General features: G+C 43.5%; 1 long non-coding RNA gene across 1 annotated transcript; it reads right to left on the reverse strand.

Moving 5' to 3' along the window:
- Positions 1-6998: 6998 nt before the first annotated feature.
- Positions 6999-7991, reverse strand: LOC133113942 (uncharacterized). Its single transcript, XR_009705519.1, has 2 exons — positions 7750-7991; positions 6999-7258 (listed from the first exon to the last, which is right to left on the reverse strand). It is a non-coding gene; the product is annotated as an uncharacterized LOC133113942 (long non-coding RNA).
- Positions 7992-17782: the final 9791 nt, after the last annotated feature.

The following is a 17782-nucleotide window of genomic DNA, read 5'->3' on the forward strand; positions in this document are numbered from 1 at the left end:
GCCTTATGGACCCAACTCTTCAGTTCAGACCTCAGGTTTTAGATGGGATTTAAGTCTGAAGACTGGAATGGCCATTGCAGAACATGGATGTTGTTTTCACTTAACCATTTCTGTATGGATCTTTTTTTAACTGTATGTTTGCAGTCGTTGTTCCACTGGTACTTTGTTGAATTCATTGTGCCATTGATCTTAAATAGTGCCCCTGGACCACTGGCAGCAAAATGTCTGTACCATGTCTGTAGCATTCTTTGTTTCAGGGAGTCTTTAGACAAAGTCGTTGAATATTTTGTTGTGATTTAACAAGAAATTTTGCTGATAATTTAATTGAATAGTTAGATTACATGTTGCTTTACTGAGGGGTTTTAACAGTTGAGGCTTATGTTGGGTATTCAGAATGCTGAATGTTAAACGAGGGTGTAGTTGTTAAAATGGCTGGATTCGGAAATGAACCACATTTCAACTTCTCTTCCACAATACGTTCATTCTTTAATCGGATTGTGCTCATCTATTATTGTTACTTGGATGAATATCAGATCATAATTTAGGAGCAATTAAATGCAGGAATTTTCCATTGTAGGAAAGTGTTACATTTCCTCTCACAACTACATTTGTGTGGCCTGCGTTTGTGTGGATGTGCATGAGTGCGTGCATACCAGTGGGTGTGTGTGTATGTGTGTGTGTGTGTGTGTGTGGTTGTGCACACACGATTGAGTGTGTGTGTGTGCTTGCCTGCATGTATGTATATGTATTTGTGGGTGTGTGCTGAACAAGAGAGTGCCTTACAATGGATTACTGTTGCCATTGTTTTCTAAGGAGTTTCCAATGCGAATCTCCCCGCCACTGATTCTTTCCCAAGAGGTTATTCTGTTGGTCACAGCCACAGAGGAGATATAGTGAGGAGCATGCAGGTCTACCCTCCACCAGGGCTTCATTTCCCACCCTGTGTGGAAGCAGGAGCCATGCCCAAAGACTGGATCGTGATTCCCGTCATTCCCTCTGGACGCATCATAAATAGAGTGCGTGGATGACTGAAAGGAGGGTTTATTGAGGGCCACATTTTCCTCTGCAAAGGAAGGGGGAGAGAAAACCTAATGACTGGGTTTTCACAATAGGCATTGTTGGGAAAATTCCTTGCAAATGTCTGTGTGCATGATATTTTTTAACTTTTTACAAGCACAGGAGGTATGCCATTCCATTCAGGTGCCTTGTTCTTTTTCATCCCCAGGATGATTCAGGCTGCAAAGGAGGGCCCTACTTCAGTAATGTCACGTTTCAGGTCTGTCTTGCCTTGTTTTATGTTTATTCATTTTGTCTTAGTCACGTATTGTCTTATCATGTATTATGTTAGTCTAGGTTCGTCATGTTGTTTAATTTATTTCTTATTACGATAAATTGTCTTGTCATGTCTAGTTATGTTTTCGTTACGATTATTTCACCTTGTTATGTTGAGTGGTTATCGTCTTAGTTCGTTTAGTGTTATGTTTTGATTTATGTTTATTGTTACGCAGACTGGACGTTGTTTAAACATACACTTTTACATGTCTTTCCGCAAACCTTGCGCTCCGGCTTTCTCTCTCTCTCTCTTTCTGTCACTCACACCCTAATTGTTTCTATTTTGTATATTTACTAAAACTACTAATGCTAGATCAGGATTGGGTAATGCTAACAGACTAATCATGTGTTCATGTTACCTTACGTTTCTCGTGCATGTCATTTACTAATTTACTAATGCTAGGGCAGGATAGGTTTATTACTAACGATTACTAATTACCTTGTTAAACTTGTCATCCATCGCACCTGTTTTCTATTCCCTTGCTGCTCTCTAACTAATTGTCTACACCTGTCTACACCTGCATTTATAGCCCAGTCGCACTTCTGTTCGTTGCGAAATTGTCTGCCTCTTGTCCGTCAAAGCAACTCTTGAGCATTATAACCATTGATTACACGTTAAGATCCAAGCCTGTTTATTGATTTCTGTTTCATTGACCATCGCTTGTTTTTGACCATGTCCTCGCCTACTGTTTTTGTACCTTTGCCTCGCTGTTTGTTTTATGGTTTCTACTTCCGCATCGCCCTCGACTACGACTCGCCTGTAACACCGCCTGTACTTCTGCCCCGCTGACAGCTCTCCTGCTACCGGACCTCCCTGCACGTCTACTGACTACGAGTTTGCCTCTTCCCTCGGCACCATGCTTTCTGATTATTTATTGTTTTATTGGCTGGACCTACGTGTATGGACTTTGCTTGTTTTGACTACGCTCCTGGGATTCGTCCCGAATAAAGCCCTGACGGGACTTTATTTTACTATTGTTTCTGAGTCGTGCATTTTGGGTCCAACCCCCACGCACCCGTCTCAGAACAATTTCGCCACAATGGACCCTGCTGACTCTACTACCATGTTCCACGCCCTCCAGGAACAAGGAGCCATCGTCCGGCAGCATTCACAAGGAATCTCCGAGCTTCACCAGGAGATTCGTGAACTGTGTGCGGAGATGAGGAGGCTTGCCGTCGCGGTCCTGCCACAACCACGGGAGGAGCCTACCCACCCACCCGCAACCCCGGCGTTCAACCCCACGGGAACCTGGCAATTCTGGGAGCCCCAACAACCCCCTCCGGAGAGGTTCGGTGGAGAACCTGAGAGGTGCAAGGCGTTCCTACTCCAATGCGACTTCGTGTTCAAGCAACAGCCCCAGACCTACAACAGCGACGACCGTCGGATTGGCTATGTGATGGGACTACTCAAGGGGAGGGCGTTGGACTGGGCTACGGCGGTGTGGTCCGGGGATTCATTCCCCCCTCGTTACCCAGTTTTCGCCGATGAGATTCGGAAGGTTTTCCAACACGCATCCAGCGACCAGGAGCCATCCCAGAGACTGATTGCTCTGCGCCAGGGACGGAAGACCGCGGCAGACCACTCCATCGACTTCCGCACCCTCGCGGCGGCCACTAGTTGGAACGATGCGGCGTTGGCGAATCTCTTCCTAGCCAGCCTGAGTGAGACGCTCCAGGACGAGTTGGCGCGACTGGACCCCATCACCCAGTTCGACCAACTCGTGCACACCACGATCCGCCTGGACAACCGTGCCAGACAACGTCGGTCGGAGAGACCGATCCTCCCCGGCAACCCGTACCCCAGGCAGGGGCCAAGTCCTCGACTACAGGAGCAGCAGTCTGAGGGATCCGAACCCATGGACCTGTCCCGGGCTGGTACGAGGATCTCTACCGAAGAACGAGCACGCTGCAGAACCACCGGTTCGTGCTTCTACTGTGGGAGGCCGGGTCACACCCAGGCTCGGTGCTCCTTCAAGACCAGGCGACCAGTGGAGGTGAGAGCAGTCGACAGACATGAGGGTTCCAACAGAGACAACCATCGCCCCACGCTCACCACTCTGTTAATTCTTCCCGACAGAACAACCCGGGTTAACGCGTTGGTGGATTCTGGAGCGGACGCCAACCTCATTGACAAAGTTCTGGTGTCTGAACTGGATAGGTTTATTACTAACGATTACTAATTACCTTGTTAAACTTGTCATCCATTGCACCTGCTGCTCTCTAACTAATTGTCTACACCTGTCTACACCTGCATTCATAGCCTAGTCGCACTTCTGTTCGTTGCGAAATTGTCTGCCTCTTGTCCGTCAAAGCAACTCTTGAGCATTATAACCATTGATTACACGTTAAGATCCAAGCCTGTTTATCGACCACTGTTTATTGATTTCTGTTTCATTGACCATCGCTTGTTTTTGACCATGTCCTCGCCTTGTACCTTTGCCTCGCTGTTTGTTTTATGGTTTCGACCTCCGCATCGCCCTCGACTACGACTCTGCCTGCCGCCCGCCTGTACTTGTGCCCCGCTGACAGCTCTCCTGCTACCGGGCCTCTTCCCTCGGCACCGTGCTGATTATTTATTGTTTTATTAGCTGGATCGATGTGTATGGACTTTGCTTGTTTTGACTACACTCCTGGGATTCGTCCCGAATAAAGCCCTGACGGGACTTTATTTTACTATTGTCGTGCATTTTGGGTCCAACCCCCACGTACCCGTCTCAAGTAATTCATGAGGATCCATTTGTAGGTCGTCCTGTGATCTAATCGAAGTGACACTGGTGAAGCATTAATTTCCACAGACCCAGAAGGTGGCTAGGTCTAGCACCATGGAAATATTAGTTCATCTGATGAAAGAATTTGGCTCTGTTTCTAAGTAGTGCCTGGAATTCAGTCGACACTTAATGCTCGGTGTGGTTTCTTGCCCTGAACCACAACCTGGGGACAGATGGCTTGATGTTACTACCGAAGCAAACTCCATTCTACCCTTTAAACAGAGTTGCTCAAATGGACTGATGGGTTCAGGTTTGTTCTGTATGCATAGTTAAGCATGTGCATAATGTGGATGAACAAAACTCACTTAGCACTTCATTAGGAATACCTGAACACCTACTTTTTCATGCGATTATCTCATCAGCCAATCGTGTGGCAACAGTGCAGTGCATAAAATGATGCAGATGAAGGTCAGGAGCTAATGTTCACATCAACCATCAGAATTGGGAAAAAATGTTATCTCAGTGATTTTGACATGGTTTTGGCATGGTTGTTGGTGCCAGATGGGCTGGTTTGAGTATTTCTGTAACAGCTGATCTCCTGGGATTTTCACATACGTCAGTCTGTAGAGTCCAGCATGATAATGCACTACATCACAAAGCAAAAGTAATCTCAAAATGGTTTCATGAACATGACAGAGTTCAATGTTCTCCAGTGCCCTTCCCACTGGATCTGAATCCAACAGAAGACTGTCAGGATGTCAAAGAATGAGGGATTCACAGCATTAATGTGCAGCTGACAAATCTGCAGAAATTGCGTGATGCAATCATGTCAACATGTTAAGCCAGGTCATACAACCAGTGTGTTGAAGCTTGCTGTACTACAAACTTGTTTTTTTCCCCTGTGATCTTCCCACTGGTCCAGTGCTGCATTCAATAAACTTTTACTTTCCTCTAGGTCTGTTGACTTGGGTAAGTTCATGCATTGTCCCGACTTTGATTCCACTTACAATGTACGTAAGTATAATTATTCAGTTTGAATAATAGAAAATCAGTTAGAAAAATTACAGTTTTTTGCTGTTTGTTGGATCAGCCGCTGTAGATATAGTGGGCCAGAGAGGGAAACCATTTTTTGAGGGCATCAGTCAGAAAAGCCAACCGGTTCGGATCCACTCTCACGTAGCGTAAAGTGAAACTTGCATCACCTGATCGCCTGTTCCTATCCTCTAGCGCTGGCATTTTAGCCTCAAGCTGATCTTGTTTGAGTGGTTTTATGTAATGGTTTTGCCTCTTTAACTTGTTACAACCCACCATTGAAGATAGGATACAAGTATACCTTATAAGTAGGACCTGGAAAAATTCTGGGGGAATTCCGGGGGAATTTGTTAGTTCAGTTCTAATGATACATGGATTTACGAAAATACTGATGAATGAGCCCCATTGTTCCCCACCACTGATTCAGTGTCTAACCCGAACCCTAACATAACTCTCAACTGATAATTGCAGCTGCACATCTGAAGACGCATTTGCACAGGAATATTGTTCTTACACTGAGAAATCCCCCTGAGGATCAAACAAAACCAGATGGAGTACAAGATTCTGCAGCAGAATACCATTCAAAATACATCAGGTTTCATTCAAGGTTTGTAGAAATGGAGACGTACCCAATTTTGTCCATGATATATATAATATATAATCTACAAAAAGAGTGCATATAAAAATATGGCAAATAAAAAAGGTTTTGGAAATAACATATAGTATACATACAGTATGAGTATATTAACAAATACACATCCATAAGGACAATATTCTTGTGTTTGGAATACAAAATATGTTTCATGGCACCTGTGCTTATGGACAACAGAAAAACAGAATGTGCTTATTCTGGATAAAACATAATTCAGCACAACATTTAAAAAATCTTTTTCAGGAAGTTGCTTGATTGCCAATTTCAGTAGAACCAAAGAGGTTTGCATCAGTTTCACACAGATTTAACAAGGAATTACTTACCGGCTTGAATACAAATGTAACAGGCTGTCAAGGAAAGCAAAAAGCCTGGAAACAAAGAAATGTGACATGGTAAGAAAAATGTTTACAGTACATTTTTAGGAATAGAGCAGAGGCTCTTACAGTTGGATGTAAGATTTGGATCTTTAATCTTAAAGTTAAGACCAGAAAATAAAGGTTAATAAAAAAATGAGTTAGCCTGAAATATTAAAAAATAATTAACTGCATTATTTTAATATAGGTAAGACATCTAACCTGGTTAAGAAGCATGACTAACTCACCCAGTAACATTAGCAAATGGCCATGGTTCATCTTGTGTTCCTTGCTGGGACAGGTAAACTGATCGACAATGTGCAGGCTGAATTGTGATGGAACATGCTTTAAAAGGCTCATTTTGAAAACCAAACATCGTATGCAAATATGGGGACAGGAAGCTTTGAGAACAGGCCTGGCAGAGAGCCTCTAAATGGGCGCTACCCTCATCACTCTCGAAAACTGAACACCTCACAAAATAAGCTTCATACACTCATCATGTGCAAAACTTAAGTCTGATTGTGTCAGTGTAAAATAATGTGTGGATTCATAACAAAATGTTCAATATACAGTAGAGCAATGAACCTTGAGTAAAGCACACCTGCATTGTTATAAGCAATTTAGCTTCAAACACCACAGTAACCACTACTTGTGTACCTTTTTTTCCCATTAAACCAGTTTTAATGATAAAATATTGATTTTATGATTTCATAGAGATGGGAGTCAAACAAGGAATTGTGTCATGAATGAATATATTCAATCATAAAATGATTGCAACATGGTGCCTCAGCAAATTTGTTGAAAAAATGGGTCAAACAATGATAAACATTGTTGATATCAGTAATTTGAGTTATGATAAATATGAAACCACTACGTAGAACGTCCCCAATTGATTAACTAGCACATACACTCACCGAGCACTTTATTAGGAAAATGTTTACTTTATTACGCCTACTTATTCATGTGATCATCTAATCAGCCAATTGTGTGGCAGCAGTGCAACGCACAGGTCAGGAGATACAGGTCAGGAGCTTCTGTTAATGTCCACATCAACCATCAGAATGGAAAAAAATGTGATCCAAGTGACTTTGACTGTGGAATGATTGTTGGTGGCAGACAGGGTGGTTTGAGTATCTCAGAAACTGCTGATCTCCTGCGGTTCACGCACACTTCTCTAGTCTCTGCAAAGAATGGTGCAAAAAAACAAGAAAATCCAGTGAGTAGCAGTTCTGCAGACAAAAATTCCTTGTTAATGGGAGAGGAGAATGTCCATACTGATCAAAGCTGACAGGAAGGTGACAGTCACACAAATAACCACACATTACAACAGTGGTATGCAGAATAGCATCTCTGATCACACAACACATCATAACTCAGTGGATTGGCTACAGCAGGACAAGTCTAAAAAATACATTGAATAAATACCTAAGTGTTCACTGAGTGTATATTATTTTAAAAATAATATAAATGAGCATTCTAACATTCACGCTGCCATGATTTTTAATTTTGTTTGCAAATGTGGGCAAACGGATGCAAAGGGCTCCAGGCAAAGGTTTAGCTGAGAGGTCTGGAGAGAAAAACAAATGTACACATTTCCATTTGCTCATATGTTATTTCAACACATAGGCATTTGAAGACTGATGAGAGGCTGATTGGAATTATGCAAATTTACCAAAATAATTTAGGTATCCAAGAACAATACCAAATCCTCCTGCTGTGGGACACTGGGGAGTGTTAGAAATTCTTGGGAAATTTGCACTGACCGTCCGCCCAACAGCTTGGTTTGGCTCCCTAAATAAATAAGTATTTCTTAATAGAAACAAAAAATCTCCCACTTTGGGGTATCTCATCTTCCAACTCAATCAAGCACAAACACAAAAGCTTTTGCCAAAGGATTCTTTTGGTGATTAACAGTTTAAAAATACCATATTACCACCTTTACCACTCTGCATTTGCTAAATAAATAAAAAAATAAAAAACTGAGAAAAGGCAGCCTTTTGTACCCTTCGGCTGATTTGCCACAGGTGGCCCAAATGAAACAGACCAGTGAAACGGGTTCAGCCGACAGGAGCTGGTGGCTCCACCCAGCAGCCTCAACTAAAAAGTTTGCTTTTCCTTTAATTAATAGCCACCCATAACAGTAATAAGATCATGGGGAGACAAAAGAGCCATGAAAAAACTTTGAGGCACAGACAGTCAAGCATAATAGTTGTTCCCTCACAACCCCCCAAATTCTCTGATTTCTGGTTGTGTAATGTAAAATGTGTTTTAGCGATTAGTGTTTTAGTTCCATGTCATTTCTGTGTGGAAATTCTTACCTGAATTCTTGATTTCCAATTTTTTATAATCATAATGCAATGTTGGAATCTCTAAATGCAATTTATGTAATTTTCGGAATGTAATTTAGGCTGTTCCCTTTTTCTCATTTTTCGAACCAAAAACAACCATGTGGGATTTCTAAATTGCTTAAAATGTCAGGTTTTGCTTGTTCCAAACAATTATATTCCATTCCATTAATTAATGAGGCAACTGCAACACGCCATTACTAACAAAGGGTAGTGACACACCAACCTGACACACCGGCAGATTCTGTTTATGCTGATAAACAAGAGTAGATGAACAAGACAGCATCATACTAAATGTAAATTAAAAAAGTAGTTATGTACAGATCACCTTTAAATGTTTCATAGAATTCTCATTCATTGTTTATTGTAATACAAAATATTGGGGCAAGATAAATTTATTCACTGTGGGATAAATTAAGATGATATGTATGAAATAATTTGCTTTTAACTAACATCTACAACCCTTGACCCTTGCAGACACAACCATCAAACCACTGGGAAACCCACACATTTACATTACATTAATTGGCATTTGGCAGACTCTCTTATGAGCGACATACAACAAAGTGCAAAGTGCATACCCATAACCAGGGACAAGTGCACTGAAAGACCCTAGAGCACAGGTGTCAAACTCCAGTCTGGAGGGCTGTAGTGTCTGCTGGTTTTTGGGGTGTTCTGGGTTCATTCAAGTCATTGATTGAGTAATGTATCCACACGCATTGTTCTCAAGGCCTTAATTGGCCTTAATTGGCGGCTGATTGAAAGGAAACAACAAAAACCCACAGACACTGCGGCCCCCGGGGATTCAGTTTGACACCCCTGCCCTAGAGCAACGCTACTCAACTCCACGTCCTGCGGACCTACAGTGCCTGCAGGTATTTGCTCTTGCCGTGCGCTACACCACCTGATTTCACTGATTATTTTACCTGCTTGGTTTAGATAATAAGGTAAGTAGTGAAATCAGGTGGTGTAGCACCCGGTTGGAGCAAATACCTGCAGACACTGCGGCCCAAAAGACGTGGAGTTATTGTGCTGTTACACAGGGAATGCTTGGATGCCCCCCTCGAGTTGTTCTATGGAGGATGCACATTTACGCTTACTGTATCGCTGTGTATTGCACCCGTAGACCTCTGACAGTAAATCAATCTCCTCCGCCTTACCTTATCATTCATGTTGAGAACGGGGATAGCTAATGTTGGTCTTCTTGGGTCCCTGAGCCGCCATCGGACACACCCAAAAGTAGCATCTTGCGCAACCTCTGAAATGACCGTAGACATCTAGCCAGCTTGTGAGACATGCACATAACGCGCGATGTGACATGCGGTGGGACTAGCAGAGGACTGTTCTGGGAGTCTGTTACGGTATAGGATTCCTTCAGCGATCTAGTCTAAATGATCAATTATTAATACTCAAATCAGATCATACGAAGTTTGATTTATTGGCAGATCATACGAAGATTGATTTATTGGCACTGTTGTGGAGATTCTTGGTCGGCCTGGACCAGTAAAAAGCGGAAGGCAGAGTGGTACTATTGTCTTTGTAACTTGGTTTACGTATTGGTGGATCTAATCTCTCCACATAATGGTCAGTAAAATTTAAACCTACAAACTTTCATTCAGCAACACCAGAAGCACAAGCAGGTAGATGCCTTTGCCCTCGCTAAATTCCGTTGTTGGGTTAGCACGGGGCTTACAATCGCATTGTGATACTTTGTCTTAAACACTTTAAAAAAAAGTTTTTAAAAGCTGTCTCATATGTGTCTGCGATTAAGAAAAAATACAATAAAAAAGTGTCTGGTACAATGCCCAATTTTCATCCAGCAGACACAGTGGCTGGTTCAACAAAAAGTTTAAGGCCCTGTGCACTCACACCGACATGCAGATGTACCTACAAGCAGAAACAGGTACACTCGCCTGGTGTCTTTAGACTGGGAGATGTCACTCTTAAATGTTGACTAGAGTAGGCCACAGGCTCCAGAGGATCACACAAAACGAGATGCAGTTGAGCTGTTAAAATTACACACAAGGACAATGGACAATTCTCAGCACATAACATGTACAGTGGGGTCCATGTCATCCTGGAAAAAATTATTCTTTTTTGGATTTTGAAAAAATTTAAACAAATGAAAGTTACTTCAAAGCTGTGGAAGAACTACTCGAAGTCCAAAGAAGAGCAAGGAGTGCTGGACAATCCACAATCACCTGACAACCCCATTGAAAATTTATGGGGGCACTTGAAGACTGACAAAAGCCAAGCATTCAGTAACATCACAAGATGCTCTTTAGAACATTGTCAAATAATGCTGGGATAACATGAATCATCAGGTTTTGTACACATTTGTGGAGTCCATGTTGAGTGCACATTGCCATTAAAGCAAAAGGTGGACATACCAAATATTAAGAAATTCTGAAATGAATTTTATTTTTTCAAAGATTCCACTTTTCACTCAAATTATTACACTGATAATATAATTAGTAATTAAAAAGTTTGTATTAAATTAGAAAATAATGCAAAATAGAAAGATTTTCACAAGTAGTGTCAGACCACTGGATCCCACTGTATGTTCATGTAAACTCAAGACAAAGCATATTTTTCAGTGCATAAGATGACATACTGTGAGAATAGTACACACTGGACCAATGAAACTCCACTCCATCCATCGATCTTTGCTCAACCAGCACCTGAAATGGAAAATTTCTCGTGCATTCTCACTCCATTTTAATTTTATTCATGAAGATCCATGGTGTTGTGCAGAGAGAAAATACAAGTGAAAGAAACTCACATGTCTTTGCTGCCATAGCCCTCTGAATACACTGCTGCAGACACTCCCACCACCACCAGGGGAGCTCCGTAGCCAATCAGCAGGAGGTACAGTGCCCTCAGCCCCTCCTTCTGGATGGCCTGCACTTTGGACAGGCTCCTGACCAGCAGGAAGAGCTGCAGAGTTTCCAGCAGCATCCACACAAAGCTGGACAGGAAGACAGGATGACTGCACACGCCACCTGGGGGAGCCATATGTTCACAACAGATAGCAGATCAGCACGCTACCATACAGTGCCATACAGTGGCTACAGAAAGTATTCAGACCCCTTCACTTTTTGGCACACTTTATTGTATTGTAGATTAAATTGATTGCCATTTTTACCAATAAATCTTTGCTAATTTATTAAAGATCAAAACCTGAAATCTCTCATTTACATAAGTATTCAGACCTTTTGCTGTGGCACAAATTGTAGTCCTGTTTGCTTTACAAAAACAAAGCCACGAAGACCAAGGAACTCTCTGTAAACCTCTCTATGATAAAATTGTGGCAAGGCATAGATCAGGGCAAGGATATAAAACCATTTCTAAAGCTTTGAGTGTTTCCATGAGCACAGTGGCCTCAATAATTGTCAAATGGAAGAAGATTAGAACCACAGGAACTCTTCCTAGAGTTGGCCGTGCGGCCAAACTTAGTAACCGGGCAAGAAGGGCCTTGGTCACGGAGGTGACCAAGAACCCCACAGTCACTGTAGAGCTTCAGAGGTCCTCTGCAGAGATGGCAAAACCTGCCGGAAGGACGAGCATCTCAGCAGCACTCAATCAGGCCTTTATGGCCGAACCACTGCCATAGAACATCTGTGGAGAGACCTGAAGTTCACAGACACTTCCCATCCAATCTGACAGAGAGGATCTGTCAGAGAGGATAACTCTACAAGGTGTGCAAAGCTTGTAGAGACTTCCCCAAAAAGATTTTCAGTCATTGGGGGGCTCCTCAAAGCCATCACAACTGACAATGGGCCACAGTTCACCCCCATGGAGTTGAGTCCCTTTCTTGGAGACCTGTGGGGTCGGGCACATCAAGACAGCATTCTACCATCCACAGGCCATTGGTGGCGTGGAACGTTTCAACCAGATCTTAAAGGTTGTACTATCCAGTCTGCGTTGCTGCAAACCCTGTTCTTGTTGCACTACAGGGCAATGCCACACTCCACCACTGGGGTATCTCCAGCGTCACTGATGGTGGGCCGGGACAGATTCCCCTGGGCAGATTGCGGCCAGCACAGCTGTCACCCAGGGAGGTGAACGCTGGGGCAGCAGTTAGGAGACAACAGCAGAAAATGAAGGAGCAGTAGGAAAAGGCACACAGAGCTAAAGCCCATTCTGGTCTCTGAGTGAGGACCCACAGGCCACATCGCCATGACAAGATTACTTGCTTTTGGTTAAGCCCCCTGCAGGCGACCAAACAGCACGGCCCAACCGTAGATTGAGGAGAGACTTTGAGGCCGGTATTCCAGCACCTCCTATCAGGCTTGAATGGCAACAGATGGATGTAGCCGTCACCCCGCCAGCTCGTTCTCTTCCAGGAATGCCAGAAGTCCAGTTTCCCATCCCTGAGTGTTGGCCTGTCCGTGACCGGCTCCGTCCAACACTCTTGAAAGACTTCATCACGTCCTATCGCACATAGCTTGATGTGATATGCACTCAGAGGGTTAAGAGACTTTGCCTGTTCTAGTTAGTAACATGATTGGTTGACTGCGGGCTGACATGCTAGAAAAATGTTGGATTTAGGAGGTTTGAGAGAATAGTGTTAATGGACAGATGGTACAGAGGTACACCCTACATGTTCCTCTGTCTGCAGAAGCAGGGCAAAGGTGGAGAGGTGGGTACAGTTGCATACTGTGTGGTTCTCATTGGGGAAGGCGGCTGTGCACCCATCCACTGACCAGCGAGTCTCCTCCCCCTGTTCCTGCCAGAACACACAGGTAACCAGGCCAGCCTACTGATCAAGACAAGAGAGGGACAGAGCAAAACAGCATGTCAGAGGAGTGTGTAAAACAGCATAAAAGTTTGAGTCATATCATTAAATGCTTTAAAAGATCAAAAGCTCCTATATAGTGACAGGCCCAGTTCCATACCTTCTTGTGAAACACAGTGAAGCTCCTTGTGTTTCATCTTAGGCAGTGTGGCGGTGATGATGTCAGAATATATCGTGACATTTTCACTCTCGAAGAAACTGGGACTCAGGAGCTTCTCTATCCCATTGCAGAAGCGGATCCTGGCATATAATCCTTACTGGCCTTCAGCTCTTACCATTGTTGTTTTTAGCAACAGCTGCAAGATTGACTGCCATCATGTTTCCCATGGCAACTATCGCAGGCATCTCAGTCATATTCCCCTCTGGTCCAATGGCCACTGCACTAATCTCTATAGGGGGAAATATACATGCATCGCTTTCAAGCACTAGAGTCAATTAGATATTTCTGTAGAAGAAGCATTTGGGGCTGATTAGGTCAGAGAAAGTGGTGTATTTTTATTTTTTAGTGTAACTGTTTTTTTTTATAAAAAGTGTTCCATTTAATGTTCACAGGTACTACATTAACAATACAGTTACAGTAACAACATATTTAGTCAATGAATTGTATCAGGAAACTAACTATAAAGAAAAATCTTTTTATTTATTTATTACATTTTCTTGAACACATTCAAAACAATACAACAGGAAATCCCTCACCCCACCCAAATCCCTCCCTCCCCTCCCAAGCCCACATCAATCAATAGGAAATAAATAAACAATATAAAAAAAAAATAAGAAGTGAATGGGATGGCGGATAGGGGCCCTTCAAACGCATCAGGATGGCTCGCCTAGCTAGCAGTGTAAGGAAGGCCACAAAACCAACAAAGTGGGAAGAGAGAGTGGCCCGTGGGCAAGACACCAAATAAGCCAATCAGAGGTGAAGGGCGAATGTCAACCGAGGTAATAATGTTCCTGGGATGTCTTAAAGGGCAATTTCGAAAGGGGGTAGGCTACAGCTGTAGCATTAATGGGCATGAGTTCACTTTTGTTAGAGTTCAACTTATAGCCTGAAATCTGACCAAATTCCCCTAACAAGGCCAACACTGGAGGAATAGATCTGTCTGGGTTGGATATATACAGCAGGAGGTCGTCAGCGTACAGGGACAGCTTGTTCTCGAGACTTCCCCTTGAGATGCATTACATTACATTACATTACATTATTGGCATTTGGCAGACGCTCTTATCCAGAGCGACGTACAACAAAGTGCATACCCATAACCAGGGATAAGTTCGCTGAAAGACCCTAGAGGGAAGTACAATTTCAACTGCTCCCTGTACAACAAAGTTAAGGACGAGGGCTAATTTTTTATTTATTTTTTTCAACAAAGAAACAAACAACAGAGCAAAAGTGACCAAAGTTAACTATCCAAACACTGCTCACCTAGCCAACTAAAAATACCGATACACAAAGCAAGTCACAGAGACAACAATTAAGGTTCACAGGGAGGTAGGGAGGGATGGGGAGAGGTGCTGCTTGAAGAGGTGTGTCTTCAGCTTGCGTTTCAAGGTGGGGAAAGATTCTACAGTTCTGACCTCAACGGGGAGTTCGTTCCACCACCGTAGAGCCAGAACAGACAGTAGTCGTGAGCGTGGAGGTTCGGAGAGGGGGAGGTGCCAAGCGGCCTGTGGAGGCTGAACGAAGAGGTCTGGCAGGGGTGTAGGGTCTGATGATTTTTTGTAGATAAGCTGGGGAAGACCCCTTAACTGCTTGGAAGGCTGGCACCAATTTTTTGAATTTGATGCGAGCCATGACAGGCAGCCAGTGGAGGGAAGTAAGCAGGGGGGTGACGTGTGAGTATTTGGGAAGGTTGAAGACCAGACGAGCTGCTGCATTCTGGATAAGTTGGAGGGGTCTGATGGCGGACGCTGGGCCAGCCAAGAGGGAATTGCAGTAGTCCAGGCGGGATAGAACCATCGCTTGGACCAGGAGCTGGGTCGAGTAGGGGGTGAGAAAGGGGCGGATTCTCCGTATGTTGTATAGGAAGAACCTGCAAGACCGGGTCACCGCCGCAATGTTATCGGAAAGGGACAGTCTGCTGTCCATCACCGAGATGCCCATCATCTGGCTAGCCCAAAGGGCGATCGCTAGAGGCTCAATAGCAATGGCGAACAGCAATGGCGATAGGGGACAGCCCTGCCGAGTCCTCCGTTCAAGGGGGAAGTAATCGGAGTAATTATTGTTTGTGCGGACTGTGTGAGTGGGGATGTATATAAAAGTTGGATCCATTAAATAATATTATTGCCAAACCCAAATCTTTTTCGCGGATAAAGCAAATAGAGCCATTCCACCCGGTCAAATGCCTTCTCGGCATCCATTGAGATAACCAGTTCCGGGGTGACGGAGGACGGGCGGGGTATAGTATATTGAGTAGCCGCCTAATGTTGTGGAAAAAGTGCCTATCCTTAACGAAAATGGTTTGGTCTGTGGAGATAATATTTGGCAGGATAGACTCAAACTGTTTCGCCAGCATCTTGGCCAGAAGCTTAACATCCGCACAAAGTAACGAAACGAAACGAAAGAAAACTGCTACAGGAGAGGGGATCTTTATCCTTTTTCAGAATAAGAGAAATGATCGCCTGGCGTAGTGTAAGAGGGAGTATACCAGACTGTAGAGATTAATTGAACATGCTTAGTATCAAAGGGCATAATCTGCCGTTGGGCCGTTGAGCAAGGCCCTTAACCCTGCATTGCTCCAGGGGAGGATTGTCTCCTGCTTAGTCTAATCAACTGTATGTTGCTCTGGATAAGAGCATCTGCCAAATTGGGAGGGAAAGCCGTCTGGGCCTGGGCTCTTCCCTTTCTGCATGGACATTAAAGCACTTTTCACCTCTCCCACTGTAAAAGGGCAATCTAACCAAGATAAAAATTTCAGGGACTATTCAGGGACCCAAAGAAGTTGTCAAGGTGCGTTTCATCTGGTGAACATTCAGAAGTGTATAACAAGGCATAAAAGTCCTTGAACTGTTTATTAATGGTTTGAGGGTCCAAAAAACATCCCTCGGCTGTCGCCGGTGTTTATTTGAGTTATGTGTCTTGATGAGGAGGCTTGTCAAATTCGATGGGCGAGTAATTTGCTTGGCTTGTCTCGAAATTCATAATAATTATGACGCATTCTTAACAGTGCCTCTGTAGCCTCATTAGCAGTCAGTATGTCTAATTCAGCATTTTTTATTAGTAGTTCTGAGACGGTTGCGTGGGGGTTGGACCCAAAATGCACGACTCAGAAACAATAGTTAGATAAAATCCCGTCAGGGCTTTATTCGGGACAAATCCCAGGGGCGTAGTCAAAACAAGCAAAGTCCATACACGTAGATCCAGCCAAACAAACAATAAACAATCAAAAAGCACGGTGCCGAGGGAAGAGGCGAACTCGTAGTCGGTAGACGTGCAGGGAGGTCCGGTAGTAGGAGAGCTGTCAGTGGGGCAGAAGTACAGGCGGACGGCAGGCAGGGTCGTAGTCGAGGGCGATGCAGAAGTCGGAACCATAAAACAATCAGTGAGGCAAAGGTACAAAAACGGTAGGCGAGGACGTGGTCAAAAACAAATGATGGTCAACGAAACAGAAATCAATAATCAATGGTCGGTAAACAGGCTTGGATCTTAACATGTAATCAATGACAGTAGAGTAGAGCTCAAGAGTTGATTTGACGTACAAGAGGCAGACAATTTCGCGAAGAACAGAAGTGCGACTGGGCTATAAATGCAGGTGTAGACCGGTGTAGACAATTAGTTAGAGAGCAGCAAGGGAATGGAAAACAGGTGTGATGGATGACAAGTTTAACAAGGTAATTAGTAATCGTTAGTAATAAACCTAATCATGTGTAACATGAACACATGATTAGTTTGTTAGTTTTACCCAATCCTGATCTAGCGTTAGTAGTTTTAGTAAATAGACAAATAGAAACAATTAGGGTGTGAATAACAGAAAGAGAGAGAGAGAAAGCCGGAACGCATGGTTTGCGGAAAGACATGTAAAAGTGTATGTTTAAACAATGACCAGTCTGCGTAACAATAAACATAAATCAAAACATAACACTAAACAAACTAAGACGATAACCACTCAACATAACAAGGTAAAATAATCGTAACTAAACATAACTAGACAAGACAAGAAAATAAATCAACAACAAGAACAAGAAACAAACTAAACAACATGACGAACCTAGACTAACATAATACATGATAAGACAATACGTGACTAAGACAAAATGAATAAACATAAAACATGGCAAGACAGACCTGAAATGTGACAAGTTCTTTAGAGAGGTCTACATCAGGTGAGTCTGCACACCGCAACTGTAGCTCCGACAGTTCCCTGGAGAGACGGATATGCCCCTCATTGGCAACCTTTCTCTGTAGGCTGAAAAAGATATAATTTCTCCAAGTAGGTAGGCTTTGCATGCCTCCCAGGTTATTGCCGCAGACACAGTCAATGCAATTCCCAGTTGTTTTAATAAATCAGGGTTGGTTAGTAGTGTCGGATTAAAGCGCCAGGAGGTTCGTGACAGTGACCTACCGGGAA

This window comes from Conger conger, chromosome 16 (assembly GCF_963514075.1).
Source record: "Conger conger chromosome 16, fConCon1.1, whole genome shotgun sequence".
NCBI lineage: Eukaryota > Metazoa > Chordata > Actinopteri > Anguilliformes > Congridae > Conger > Conger conger.